A 15950-nucleotide genomic window follows, 5' to 3' on the forward strand; every position below is an offset into this window, starting at 1 on the left:
CAGTGAGTAAATTGGCCAATCAAGTTAATAATGTAGCATATAACTGACTTAGATTATATAAAAAAATTGCAGTAATTATCAAAGTCTGGTACGATAATGGGTATAGTGTGTGTGATATTCCATTGAAAAGGGATTTCCAGGAGAAGTCAAATATGTTTATATGTTTTTGATATATGTAAACTGACGGCAGATCAGTCTATTCACATTAATGTTCAATGTCACTCCGAATTAGAAGCACCTACCTCTTAATCCAACTAGATAATTCTGGAGGCAGGGGAGGCCTTGTGGCTAGAGAGAATATCTGTGCTTTCATCTACCAACACCTGAGCAGAAGTGTCCTTGATCAAGACACAGCTACCGGAGAGCTGCTCCTGGCTGCCCCTTTTTGTTCACCCCTTTGCTGCAATACAAACACATAGCGCTCTTAGGAAAAAGTAAAAACCACTCAAAACAGCACTATTCACATCAGTGCACTGAATGCTTTAAACTGTCCTCTTGGTTAGTTAGCCCTCTAATGTCTGGTCTTAGAACCATCCTAAGCTGAAGTATAACATGCAAATTATGACTGACATTATTGCCCCCCCATCTGTCCCAAAGGGGGCTTTTGCAGTGCTAACATGCATGATGGGACAAGACAGACAGGCACTGTGGATAACCATCTTACCCATGTGCAGTCCTATTGCATTCCTAAATTAAAGATAGAGAGATAGTGGTCACAATCTCTGCGTGGGATCTCAATTCTCTGGTGAAGTAAAAGGCACTAATAGGAAATAGATCAACCCAACATCTCAGGGGTCAAGGGTTTATTTAATGGAGTCATATCAGTGATGTCTGCTATGTCCAATCAATGGGTGGTGTTTATATAGATTGGGTGGATGTGAGGTTTGTGCAAATCACTGTAATTTTATGAATGCCTTTATTTGATTTTGTTCTCATTGTCACAAACTAGGTTAAAAACAGATGACACTGCTGTTCAAAGTAAAGAAATGCTTTACTATACACATTGTATAATCTGTATAGCTTTTACCTTATTAATTTGTTATGTTATTAAATAAATATTTAGCCCCCCTTGAATCTCTTCAATGTGAGATACTTCAAAATAGAGTTTTAATTCTCATACTGTGGCAATAGTGAATAAAATGTTTCATTGTTCATCAGTTACTAAGACCCACAAAACGCAATGAAAAAAACTCAACTCAACTGTCAACTGAGGTAAAATATTGATCTCAGAGACCAGAGTTTCTACTGCTGTGTTACCAACTGTTCAAACTGTTCCCCTGTTGCTGCAGGAGCCTGGTGGGCAGAATTCGTCATTAGGTGGTTTCAGTTCACCTGGTCTGGCAGGGTATAAAGTCTAGTGGCTTTCAAGCAGTCATTCTCTTTCCCTGGTTTCCACCTAGTGTTGTTTGGTTTGTTTTTGAGTTACAGTAGTTTCATCTTTTAGTTATGTTAAAAAAATATATATATATTTTTTTTTTTTAGCTCCAACTCATGGGTAGTGTTCCCTCCTTTGTCCAGCAATCACCTAGGTTACGACTAGTGGTAAAGACAAACAGCTCTGCAATGGCAGCTGGATGTGGGGAAATTTTTCAGTCTGTTGGAGATTTTGGTCAGGAATAGCATGGGTCAACAGATGTTTCTAAGATTGAGGATGTCCATGTCTGAATGTAAAACGGGCAGAAGAAGCAAGAAGAAAGAGGGCTGAGGTGCAATTACTCAGATGCTTGTCGTTTGGAGATGGCCTTCCCTACATAAATGTAAATTAACAAGTTTACTTCAACACCAAACTCAAACTCTTATGTGCCCTGTAAACCCAAAATGTGTTCAAATGATTTAATCCAAAAACCTGTTCAAGAAGAACCCATTTACTTGGTTCTACTACTGTCATGGTCCACTCATTGAACCCGGAGGGCAGTTGAAAATTTAAGCAAGATAAATGTTTTTTCTAAAAACATCTGAAAAAGCAGTAACCAAACCAAAAAGTTTTAAACTAAACGGATCTAACATTAATTTGCTTAATGATTTGTCTTGCCAGCATGATAAACAAAAGGCTGGGAACATCCACCATAACAAACTGACCCTTCCAACTCTGCCTGACAACACTGTGACCCAACTCAACCAAAGTCCTCATGCCACTGCTTGTGGGGGGGTACTTATGCACTGCAAACCATTGAGAAGGAAAGGCTGCTGGAAAACCAGCAACCCCTCTGCACCCATGGACAGGCGTCAGAGACAACTGCTCTACCCACATTTGCAGCCAAAAAATAAATAAAAAGATTTACATGACTAGTCCACGTTTGGTAGAAAGCCATCTGAACCTGATGGTAATAATAGGTCTGTAACAATATGGCTTCCCCAACCAAGACATTGTAATTAATCCAGTAACTAATAGTGATCAAAAGTTAAACACAGGCAGCATATCGTATGGGCACCTCAACCAAACAGCTCTTTACAAGAAATAAAAGAACATACAATTTCATATGTGAATCCCCATTCCAAAGAGAGAGAGAAAACCATCAAAGCCACGTAGACTTCACAGTACACACAAGGTATGATCAAGAAACTGGGCTTCCAAAAAAGTCAATTTGATTCTGGATTCAATTTAGTGAGCGACTAGCACCCTTTTGTCATAACCTGGTTAAAGTCTACGTCTAAGAGAGAACTCACACATGAAACAAGGTGAAAGGTGGTTTAATGTAAATTAAATATAATAAGATTAATTATATCCTCAAAATGTAGAAGAAAATGATGCGCAAATAAAACAACAACAAAAAAACATAACCAAACTGGCTGGTGGATGCCTGGGGAAAAAAATAGTACAGACCAGAGATGCAGCCACTTAAACAGACTGGAGGTCCAGTCGCATAAATGCATGTCATTGCCTAATGCCCTTCCATATCTACTCACTGGCCCATGAGCCAGGAAACAAAAAAAATCAGTCATACTGTACAAGCAGCAGGCAGTGAGGGAGGGACATCACAAAACATGTAAAGAACACAGCTTTACAATGACCGAGGGGAATTACACTTTGCCTTGATGCAGTCATTTGCATGTTTAAGTAACGGCATCCACACAAAACAGCAAATAATATAGACAAGAGTAAAATACACAGTGAATACAAAAAAAAACACGATACATCAGCTTCTCTTACATACTGTATAGCATCTGTTTGCATTTTTGTTTCTGCAAGTGTATATATTCACATGTGGGGCATCAAAGCTAATACAGAACAATAAAGCCATCAGTAAAAATGAAATAATAAAGCAGAATTAAGAATAAACTGATACAGGAGCTTTGACAGCAATCACCTGACAGGCAGGGGAATTAACAAGGGTATTACAGCTAAACCTCTGGGACTGTAGCTTCCGTAGGGAAACTTAGACACGTAGACCCATATACACACACACTGTGACCAAGGAAACAGAGGGTGAAGTGATAATACTGCTCTACCTTTGAAGAAAAGAAAAAAAAAAAAAAGCAGGTCTTGTGATCCTATACTGAATATCTGAATGTTTTATGATATACCATTAAATAAGTTACTCTATTATGTTTCCAGGACAAAAAACAAAACAATTTCTTGACATTGAAAGCGCCTACATTTCCAAGCTCATGTTTTGACTTTAAGAGTTAGAGATTTAGTGAGACAACGCTGATGCTAAGCACTGTACTCCTGCAATGCTTTGCACAAACAACAATCCGACTTTGCATAAAATATTCCTCAAGACCTGGCTTAACAATGTGTAAAAGAACATTACCAATACATTTTAAAGGGATTGAAAAATTGCATTTCACAAAGTGGAGCACAGTTCATTTGTAAGTCAAACTTGGACAAAACCTGTGATAATTTTAGCCAACGGTAGTAAAACGCCAGGTTTGATTACTACCGGCAGAGACTGACAGGTAAAATGGAGCATTACTGTCAGACAAAGTTTGCCTGTTAGGGGAAATATCTGCTGCTGAAAATTATGAAAAACATTTAGCAAATTAGCTTTTAATGTCTTTTAATCAAATTACCTTTGGATCCAACAGCTGATGATAACACTATATAATATAAAAGGCAAGGGACCTCTAAGATGAACAAAAACAAAAAGCTGGTTTCGATTACAGTTTAGTTTAAGGATTCAAAATTAGCAACTGTAGTTTAAAAATGTACTTCATGTTACTATACTTCATCACAACCCTAAAGTGTTTAGCTCACACTAAAAAAATATGCTATCTGCTGTTAAACACATTCAATTTGCATCCCAGTGATTCTGACAGCAACCAAGATTAAATAAAGCTCAAGTCAACACACTCCTGCTGCTTAACTCATATTTTACTATTGGCAGCAAAAAGTGCCATTTTAGATTGATTGCTGGCCAGATTAAGCAAATTTTCAAATAATAATTCAGAACCAAGTAATTATCAGGAGGAATACATAGCTCATTCTAATCCAATTTATTTATTTATATAGCCATAGGAATGTTTTATTTATTCTTTATAACGTGTGTTGTTTTTGTGTGCCTCTATGTACAAGCATATGTTTGCTGTGCTATTCATGTGTACACCTATTATTTATTTAAACACCTTCTTCTGTTGGTGTCAAAGGAACTGCAAGGTTAGTGTCAAACACATAACCCAATACTTGTTCTTTGGTTTATATCCGTTATGACACTTCTATAGGTCTGAAGACACTGTCACAAACCACAGCCTGCAGCTCTAATAGGGTCAGTATGTTTTCCTCAATATCTCATACATTCAGCTTTTGTTCCTTATAGCACAATCAGGAGATGCCATTAGTGAAGAAGTAGACAGTGATGTTTAATGACAGCCAATGACTCCACTGGTCAAAAAAAGTGCCCTAGAGTCACTGTTTGCCCACACACCCTTCCACTCTGCCTGAATATACCCTCAGCTCCCAGCGTTCACCTTTGTTCTAGCTATCTGAAAGAAGAAAGCTAATTGTGAGACAGGGGTCAGGGTGGGCTGGAATCCACAACAGCCTGAGTTGGGCCAGGGCATAAAGCTTCCAGCTTCTTGTCAAACATACTGCAGGAGAATCAGACACACAAATTAGGCGAGAGGGGGAGGGTCTCATTTTGCTGCAAGTGGCAGTTTTTGTCTTTGTGCTCTGTTCACGACTATTGTCATCACATTTAGGGCTTGAGCTCAAAAACATGCAGAAATTCTGCAAGCGGCTGGGTAGGACGATAAGAGGGGAGCTACATGGCCTGTTTGGAGCTGATAACTTAGACTCAGCATAAATCAAACACCTTCTGGCGATTCAAACAATTTGTACAGTTGGGCATCATATGTTGAGAGGGAACAGAAGAATTTAGAGTCAGAAAGTATGATGCCTCAGTGCCCCAAAATGAAATGCTGCACACTTGTCAAAATTATATCTTACAAGTTAAATGCTTGTGCTGTGATTTTAATATTACTATATGATACACACTGCTACACTATGAAGCACAGCTGCACTTTTTCAACTACTTTTATTACAAATGTTAAATAAGCACGTCCTTTATCATACTTTATGAGTAAAGTATTGTCTTGTGGGGTTGGTTAACATGGCCAAACAAACGGTATTTCAGCTTGTGGTTAATTTGTCGATAGCATCAAGTGGAGACAATAACACAAACCACTCCATAGGCAGTTAATGGGTTTACTTAGCTGCATCATACTTGTGGGACCTCAGGCCCTACTGTTTGCTTTAGGCTCTAGCAATTTCCACTAGGCTGTGGAGGCTCTATGCATCAGTGGTGGATTAACACAAAATGCCAGCAAGTTAGAGAGGATGGGCACAGATAATGCTTGTTTATGTAGGCCAAAAAAAAAAAAAAAAAAAAAAAAGTACTCAAGATATTGGGCTTCTTACAAAGCTTAAAATTGGTTTTACTTACTAGTTTTATTTATTTATTTATTTTTTGTCCTTTCGTCTTATCCCATAAGTTCAGGGTCGCCACAGCAGATCATTGTCCGCATGTTGTTTTAGCACAGTTTTTACACCGGATGCCCTTCCTGACCCAACCCACCCCAATTTCACCGGGCTTGGACCGGCACTGCACAGCTGGGGAGGGGAATGGGAGTTGTAATCCCATAAGGATAAAGACAACAAGGAAACGACGACAAAAATCGTTATTCCAAATGGTCCAATGATAGATTCTACACCTGTTTTAATGAGTGAGGAGACCTGAGGTATGCTGTTCATTAAAATAATTGAATCTGAATGGCAAGACAAGCCTGATGAAAGGACAGCTGAAGTCTGCCAAGGCAAGAGAAAGCATATTTGTGATTTCATAGAAATGTTATGCAAGTTAGGAAGTACACGGGACACAAGTGGGACAAATCTTGTCTTACAAATCTGAAAAGACACTTAAAGACTGCTGTAGTAGAGTGCATAAAAACAAGAATCTTTGTGTATGTCAACTTCCTAAAGTGATTACTATGCTGTTGTGTGCGAACCTTTGGATTCACAGTGTAACATTGTTCCAATAAAACTATATTTAAAAAAATATCTAAATTAAGTCTAACAATGGAATGTTCAATAACAGTCACACACAGCCAGAGAACCTATTATGTAATCATTACTTCAATGAAAATGACAAGAAAAAGCCATCTATATGCAATGTATGATGCAGACCACGAAATTAGAAAATAAGCCAAATTGCATTTGGCTTTGTGATGATTCAGCCTGAAACCAATATGACTGACTGAAAGTTATACCAGAAATATGGTTTTAAATAGCAAAGTTTAGATTGTCCAATTTTGCAATTCTCACAGTGGCACTTCCATCACACATTAGAAGGGTGATCCAGGGACAGGGTCTGAAAAGTCTGGCTTCAGATACAAAATAAGAACAACAGAACTGAAGAACAGCAGCTACATTTTTAAAAAAAAGTTACTCAATCATAGTCTAATGTACAGGCTTTTTTTGTTGTTCAAAAGCATGAGGTGAGTTTCTACGCACAAGCACAGACATTACAAAACATAAAGAAACCTTACTGTACCTGTAAAATATTTATAGATATAAATTCTACATACAGTACTGGACAAACATTTTAACTTTACACGTTTCGATTCTTATCAATCACACCCGATGTCCACTTCATGGCATCAGTTAGAATTTTAAAAAGAGACAAGGCATCCAAAACAGTCCACAGAAGAACTGTGGCAAGTTCTCCACAATACACAAAACAACCTTTGCACAAGTGTACTTTGTGACACTGGTGAGGTTTGAAAACGTCCAAATATTTATCTGTTTTTTTATGTTCACTGCATTTTCTATAGGTTAACTGAAACAATAGCATTGAAAGCACATCAAATTTAGAAACCTAACAGCTCAAGTAGTTGTCTTCATATGCACAAACCAAGCAAGGATTTGGTGGTAAATTAAAAGACAGAGAAGAGACAGCTGATGCTAGAATGGGTCACCTAGGTTGTCCGAATCAGATCAACCCAACAGAGAAATTGGGAAATGATTAGAATTAGTTATTTGTCTCTTTAGTTCCCTTGCTCAACTCAACTCTCCTGTCTTTCTCCTTGCATTATTAAACATTTGTTTATTTCAGTTTCTTTATTAGTCACTAATAAAGAAAGAAGGTGCCCAATGTGAGTTGACATTGGTTCACACTCTTAAAAACGCCCCCAAACTCTCCTGAGAGCGCCTGTTCATTGTGGATTAATGTCCCTTTATAAAGTTGTCATGACTGGTGGAGATTAAGGGACCCGGCCTTCCCTCCCACCCCATACTACACCACATCAGTTGGGCCCAGGGGAGCCCCCTGGTGCCATGAGGGCTGGACTGAAGGAACATGCCACACCAAAATCCATGAGATATGCAACTGCCATATTTCAAGAACTACTATAAAATACATGATAATATTGAATATTGACAAATGATAATATTAAAGACAATAAATTACACATTTAAAAAAAAACAACATACTCTTACTCCTACTCCTTAACTCTAAAGTCTGACAATTACACACAAAATTCAACATTTGGTCTGAGCAAGTCTTTGGATTAATATCATTACAGTAAAGGATTGTTATATTATTGACATCTAATTTCTGGCCAAATAAGGCTATTATATTATATTTTATTGAAGTAAACATAGGGACACAGAAGAAAACCAAACTCTGAAATAAAAACTGTCAGCTACACAAGATGTGTACAAATAGGAGAAAAGTCCCACAAAGTTACATGTAGTTGCATGTGTATAGAAACCTGTGTCATGCTAGCATTTGACTCTACTTTAACACGAAAAACACAGACTTCGTGTGAAAATTCACGAGATTGAGCAAAACAGCTGTAGACTAATATAGCTAGACACAGTTTTCACGATCTGGCCACACTGTAAACTCCACTCATCTCTATTATCTTTATAACATTTCGCAAATGGTCATATCTAGAGTTATTTACAAATCTTTTCCATAATAAAAAAATAGTATGTCAGAATAAATGAAGATTTGGTGACATTTGTGAGCACTCGTGGGATGACTGTCATCCCCACCCCACACTGACGGTTCAGGGCATTTGCAGATGTCTGGTCATGCTAGAAAAGAATAAGAGAACATGCATCTCTGAATGTATTAGCCCCTGCAGTAAGCGCAATGAAAAATTCTGCACTGTGATTCACACCTGGTACAGTATGTCCCTTCTGACTTTTCAGCTTCAATTAGAATGTCAAATCTGGAATAATTGAGATGAATAATCCTCTACGGTGTCTTCAGTTTATGAGTGATGGGATGCTCCGATTTGGAAGTAATAATTTGCCACAGTGAAATCAGAAATAAAGGATGAATGAAGTCATTAGAGAGCTCTTAACCGTAATCAATGAACTGAGTTGGGTCAGAGGCCAGCCTACTGTACATTTAATCACTGCGTGAAATTAGACAGGCTCACATAATTCCCTACATTCTTCGTTATTGGTCACCAGATGTTTGCAAATTACTTTAACAAATTTGATGTTCTTTACTGAACATGTTAAGCAGTGCCAACTCGCAAACAGCAAAATGTAACAGCAATACTAACATTAATCATCTGTAAAAGCACATTAAAGTCTGTAACTAGCAAACACAAAATGTTCAGTGTCCAATTAAGCTAAAGTTGCAGTGTTGGCCAAAGTGAATGTAATACAGTGACATACCATCTTTTTGAAAGAAGACTTGGACACTAAGGTAACTGCAACACATCTTATATACACCCACCTCAAAATTCATGCTGATGTCAGTTTATACAAGTCAGTTGACTGCACCCAGCAGGCTGATCCCAAGACCTGTTGTGCACTAATGAATGGCACAGTGCATTCATATAGTATTCAGTATCCCTCATATTTTGTTATATTTCAACCTGATACAATAGCTGGAATTTATTGCAAAGACTGTAGATAATGAGAAAAATAAATGTTTAAACAACTGAAACAGAACCAAATTAAAAAAGGGTGTCTGATTACATTTTGAATGCACTGTACTTTATATCAACATTTTATATACAAGCCTGAAGCTTTTAAAAAAAATATATATCTGTCTGAATATGTCAATGGACTTATGAGCATAAGCTTTCTATGACACATCACCAGAGGATCTGACAGTTGCACCTTCACATGCTGGAATTTACACACACGAAACATTTAATATTCACAAGCAATGCCAAAGACCACAGAAAAAGGTTATAATCGCCCACCACGATCAAGACCAAATTATATAATGTGATACAAAGTCACCTAAAGACAAGTGACCAATCTCCATCTGTCACTAAAGACCTTAATACACTGGCAAATGAACCTTCATTAAATGTTTTATAAAAATCCTTCAGACATGTTTAAAGTTAGAAAAGGTTAAGCAACACATTAGGCACTAGAAATCTGGCTATACAAGCAAGGACACAGCACAGTACTTAATTAAAATATTTTAACAGCAGTTTCACAAGTTACTTCTGTCGACTTCAAACATTCACAATTGGTGGTTTTAAAATGGATAATGGCAAGATATTCTCTTCAAGAAATTGGTTCATATTGGATCTAGTTGGCTGCCAACTTTAAATTGAGCAAATCAATATTGGGTATCTAAGGCCGTGGTAAATAGTTCTTACAGTTCTTAAATATTTAAGCTAAATTGCCACTAAAACCATAAGAAGAACTCTGCATATCTACAAGGCTTGTATGATGTCTTTTTAAATTAACAGTAACAAACAAGAAAAGCTGCCTTAGGTGACTCTTGACTGGGCAGAAAACCAAACTCACTTTTCTGTTGGTCATGTTTTCATTGCATACATCTACGATCAACTACAGAAAATTTGGGAGTGCTTAGATTCACTATTTGTAAAATGGTAAACAATTTACTATTGTAATAACTTGTAACAACATAAAAATGCAGTGACATGTCACTGACATGTAAACAATTTTGAGAAGACATTGGCCATTGAATATGTCAGCTCTACTATAAATCAGACGGAATCTGCTATAATGCATATTAAAATGTGCTCGGCTATTTGACATTTAAATCCAAAATCAGTGTCATTCCTGCTATAACTACTGTTTATCAACATCAAAAGAATGTGCCTCTAATATCACTAAACCTTAAGCATCAACATGAAACACAGGAGTAAATCAGTGGCTTATTAGGAAAAACAATGCCAGATCTGCTCTGTGCTCATCTTTTGAAATTTTAAGAAACTGCAGGTGTGAAATCACACTTTGATTCAACATGAATGCATTGTCAGTGAACATTTAAACGCATAGAAGTGATAATCAAGTGCAAGGCAGGCTGTAAAAAGGGAGTGTCTAGCCTCAATTGTAGCTGTGTTGTCATGGTTAATTCTATTGGAGTAAGGACTTTAATGTGTTTTTCATGAGCCTAGTGTTCCTGATGGTCTAGCCAAGAAAATCTTCTGCTTGGCTTTAAGCTTTGAATCTCTAATGTTCAGACCTCATTTCACATCAGGAGATGGTTTGTTTGGGAAAAACAATAACAGTGGGACCTACATAGATCAGAGCTGTTCTCTCGCTGCAACATGTTTTGGGGTAGATGATAAATGGTTCATGTTTTCTGTGAATAAATGTGCATATTGTAACATTAGAATAATTTTGGTAGATGATTTCAGGTCCAAGTGGAAGATGGAAGAAACAAACAAGACAAGGTGCCTGATCTGATCTGTTTGTTTCTTTACAAATCTAAAAGCAAAGAGAGCAAAAGGTGACACAAATGACATTAATAATGTTGTATCAATCCTGAATTATTAACAGGCTTGCTGCTAAACCCAGCATATTCTAACCTTACATCACACAACATGCTGTCTGGGCTCAAATGTGCTCCGAGAGGCAGTGCTCTGTTGACTCAGTTGAATTGCTTGCCTAAGGCATCGGGGCCTGGACACATACACCTAATTAGGAAAGGTCACTGTGACTCCTGTCTTGTCAACAAAATCACTTCAAGATGACAAATTCTGGCTCAGGCTTAGCCAGACCTCCCTGAGATACCCTTGCCAATCAAGCTCCAGTAGGGCTGTCTGGGTAGCCTTAGGTGATTTCTAATTATTTCTTATACATGGCATGCTAAATAGGGGTAAGCATAACAATGAGCCATACATTTGTTTGGAGGTGTGTTTTTTCTTCAAGGTTGAAGTAGAAGAAAAAAGTGTCATTACTTTATACTACAATCTCCTCATAGGATTACTTGACAGTCATTTTACATAAGAAACAAATACATACACTTCACTTTCTTGCTGCGAACACATGAAATGTATTTAATGAATAAAAAGGATTTTACCCACAGACATTAAAAGTGACACAATCTGCCAAATGCTACTTCATATCAAATGACCTTCACACCGCTTCAAAGTTCTTTTTCCACTGAGTGCTTTGCAGCTTTTCCATCCAGTCCACCGTATGATGAAGTGGAAGTGGCTTTCACATCGCTCCCTAGTGGCCTTACTAAGGAACTATTAATCTATGGGTTTCCATATTGCGTTCAGATCTGCCTTCCCCAGCCACTACCTAGCCCGATGTAAAGGCCAGGAGAGGACCCAGAGGACTACAAACACTCTCTTATTATGAGCTGCACCAAGACACCTCTGGGTTTCTAGGCACTTCCTCTGACAGTGACTGATGGCCAATTAACTATTTGAAGAAAAGTACTGATCACTTGGAGAATGGGAAAGACCTGGAAACATCTCTTAACACACCAATATTTTCACCGTACAAAGTGAGTGGCCAGATAGCACTTTAAGTATAATAAAAAATAAACACAAAATGATTTTCTCACAAATGCTGTACGTAAGGTTTGTACTACAAAACTATCTACAATATGATATCCTTTGTGGTCAAAAATAGTTCCCAAAGAAAAACTACAACAAAATGTGTTTGGCAGCATTAGTGTAGTTTACTTCCAGATGTTAACCTCAACCTTCACTGTCCCACAATGCTCTGTCCCAAGGTAGACAGTAGCATTCAAGGTTCAAGGTCAGCATTGCATTTTCTTTCTCTGCTTGAAAGTGTAAGGGAAAGAGAGATGACCAGGGGGAAAGGACATTTGATTCGATCCTCTAGGCAAAGAATTGGGGTATAGCTGATCCTGCTTATACCAGATTCTCATTGATGGCCTTTGTACATGAGGATGGTTGGTGGTACAGGTGGGTCAGCAGTACCAGCAACACAACAGCACAGATTGAGAAGAATACCCAAAGGCTGATACAATGTCATATACTGTGGCCTTCTGGGTATTATAGTTCAGGTTACCCTTGACATCCAGAGTAATCTCATCCCACTTTACAGGTGATAGGTCAATTTTATCCTTCCTACAAGTTCCTAAAAAAGGACAGATAGTGATTACCATGTATTTCATTTCAGGATGGAAACAGCCAAACTTCAACCCCTAAGCATTCTCACATAGACTTGAATTATAAAAATGGGGTAAGTGAAACAAAGGGCAGTTTGACAGAGATGTAGTGTCTTCCCAATAACTTGGTGCAGACTGCAGAAAATAACACCCAACCCCAAGGTTCATCCTCCATGTGTCCTCGGCCACACCTGTGTCCATTCCTTACATCTTAAGATCGCCATTTGCAAATGATAAGTACAGGGACATAATCTTTTGAAAGATAAAGCGCCTGGGCGTTTGTCACCAAATGGAGCATGCTCCTCCATTACTTAAAGCTGACCTGTGTTGACATGCACTGTGTACATTTTATTCATTTATACTCAACTACTATCTCTGCCTTCATTAATCACAGTTACTCAAACTGAAAATAATTAAAAAACCTAAAAGATTCAATTCATTTGTTTCCTTTCTTAGAAACAAATTAACATGAAGGAAAAATTATAAAAATACACAACATATTTGTTCAGCTCTGTACTGCAAGTAAACCATTCCAGTTCTCATACCATTCAATTCAAATTCCGTAAACAGCATAAGCTTCATAAAAAGCATTTGTACTCTATAGGATTAAAACATAATTTTTCACCTTGATTTTTTTTTTTTCTCTAAAGAGCAGTTGCCTCCTTGCATGATATATTCTGCTTTCTACATAATTTACTGGCTGAGCATCACCAGTTGACAAAATAAATAATCTTACACATAAAATTTCCTTCCCCAAGTCACACTGTCTTTTCATTGTCTATGTCATTTGAATTCATCTCCTATGACCAGAGGGAACAAAAACTCTGGTAGTAAATTATCACTTCCTTATAAAGGACCATATCCCTGCAAATACATAGCGATCATTTGCTATGCATTAGCTATGGGACAGAAACAAAGTGGTTTTAAATTTCTTTGACCAGAAGGCAATTTCCCTCAATAAATTATGTTAATTTTGGCTTTCGCTCTCCTTATCTCATTCTGTAGTGAGTCAATGAGGAGGGACAAAACTGGCTGTGAGAAAGACAACTCTGGAAGGATTCACATTAGGGTGATGAGATGTCTGAAAAAAAAAAAAAAAAAAAAAAAAAGAAAAACTTATATTACAGTACTTAAAATGCAAAGTTGGAAAATGTTTTATTATGCAATAGATTTGTGCTTGTTGTCATTTAATGGCCACCTCCTTGCATCATCACAAGGTTTAAACCCCACGGAAATTACTCTGAGATGACTGTTCACACAGGTAGGAAAGTGCCTGACACCAAATCCCATGCTCCCTCACTAAGGCAGACAACAATTGCTTGGTAACAGTCTCACTGGGCAGTGGCAAAAACTAGGAAAAATTCAGGATTTACTGCACGTGGCTATTAGGTTTTTTTAAAAAGATTGTCACGGAGGGAAATAGGGACAAACAATGTGCAACCAAGTAGCAGGCACATTTAAATAAAAAGGGAAACAAAAGAAGCAACCAGAGTTAGAATGATTTGAAGACACACACCTAACACAAAGCAATAATGCTGCATGCAAATTTTTGCTTTCCTTGTGTGTGCTCACATTGCAGTACAGGCCTTTGTTCCCATGCTGAAAGCACACCTACCCCCTCTGTCCAGTCCATCAGCTCACTCACAACACAGAGAAAGGCAAAGTGCTCAGCTCAAATCTAGAGTGACAGGCCTACCTTTATTACTGACTGAGTTATGTTTCCCTGCAAAAAAGACAAGTCGGCTTTTGATACTGACGAATGCCAAGTCAGCACCTTGTCTCTCTACAAAGGTTAGCTCAACAGATCTTAGCTGAGACTGTCCCAGCCCTGATGTAGAAAGAATTGGCTACCAAATTACCTGCCGATCCATTTCTGTAACTCCCTCTGCTCTATAAAGGCAGCCTGTAAGCTGTAATGGGAGCTTAGAAGGATGCTTGTACTAAAGTAATGTATGATAGAGAGTGACAGACTGAAACAGGGAGAAATGTTGTGCCCCGAAATGTGATACAGAAGAGAGAAAACAATAAAACATGTTACCTGTAACACTGTATTCACTCATACCCTGAACTGGCTCATTACTGTCCAGGTTTAGAGCAGGGTCTCAGTGAAAACACCCTCGCCGGTCTATCACAGTGCAAACAAAGAAAAACACAAACGTTACCACACCTATGGGAATTTAATGTCTTAAAAATTGCCCTTCAGCTGCAAGAGGAAATCAAATGCACAAGGGAAGAATAAACCAAAAAAAAAAACAAGGCACCAACCAAACATCTTCTTGCTGTGAGGCTACAGCACCAAACAACTGAAACACCATGCCAACCATATAACCCGGCATGCCAATCAAAATACATCACTTTCAACATGCATCATAAAATGACTTGTAAATACCACCACACTGCTAAATACTTAGCTTGATATATGAGGTCCCTAGAGCATGACTGTTTATTTAATCCTAATATATTCATAATTATACACTAATTAATGCAAGAGAAAAACCCTCTTAATTCATCATCTAAGTGTCCTGAAGCAAGAGACACAATTACACCAACTTTAACATATTTGCCTTTTGTCCAAAGCAAGGTTAACAGTTTGGAAACAAGCGCAAGGCAAATGATGTGTGAAATTCTCCTGTTTTGGATACTTACCAGCAGCCTCCAACTGTGTGGCATTGTGAAATGATATTCAGCATTGGGGAGAATAATAAAGCAAAGTGCTGTTAAAAAAAAAAAAAAGTCTAAATGCTGAACTGTGAAAAGCTGCATTACAGGTAACAAGGCATACGATTGCTGCACTGATCAAAACACTTATCTGAATGTTAGTATGATTGGCTTGATAATAAGGGTCAATACCCAGCACTCAGTTTTCCATACAAAAATATTTTTTACAAAATTACTGTTGTTAAATGGTACTATGAGGGTATTTGAGTTTTGAAAAAAAAAGGAAGCATACATTTAATCTGATTGCATTATAACGCACAAGGCTTATTTGCTGCTGCTGAAGGAAACTTCTTTTCAGTCAGGGTACTTCGGCTCGCCGCACTGTTAGTGATTGTTTTGTACATTAAAGCACATTTGCATGCCATGGAGTGTCTGGCCTAGAGGCAACATCATAAAATGTAACTCATCAGTGCG

General features: G+C 37.8%; 1 protein-coding gene across 7 annotated transcripts in view; it reads right to left on the minus strand.

Annotated features, from left to right (window-relative positions):
* The window catches only part of unc5a (unc-5 netrin receptor A), a 125854-nt gene that overhangs the window by 108438 nt on the left and 1466 nt on the right, over nucleotides 1-15950 (minus strand). The gene's annotated exons all lie outside the window — the stretch shown is intronic.

The sequence above is a fragment of the Channa argus genome, chromosome 10 (assembly GCF_033026475.1).
Source record: "Channa argus isolate prfri chromosome 10, Channa argus male v1.0, whole genome shotgun sequence".
NCBI lineage: Eukaryota > Metazoa > Chordata > Actinopteri > Anabantiformes > Channidae > Channa > Channa argus.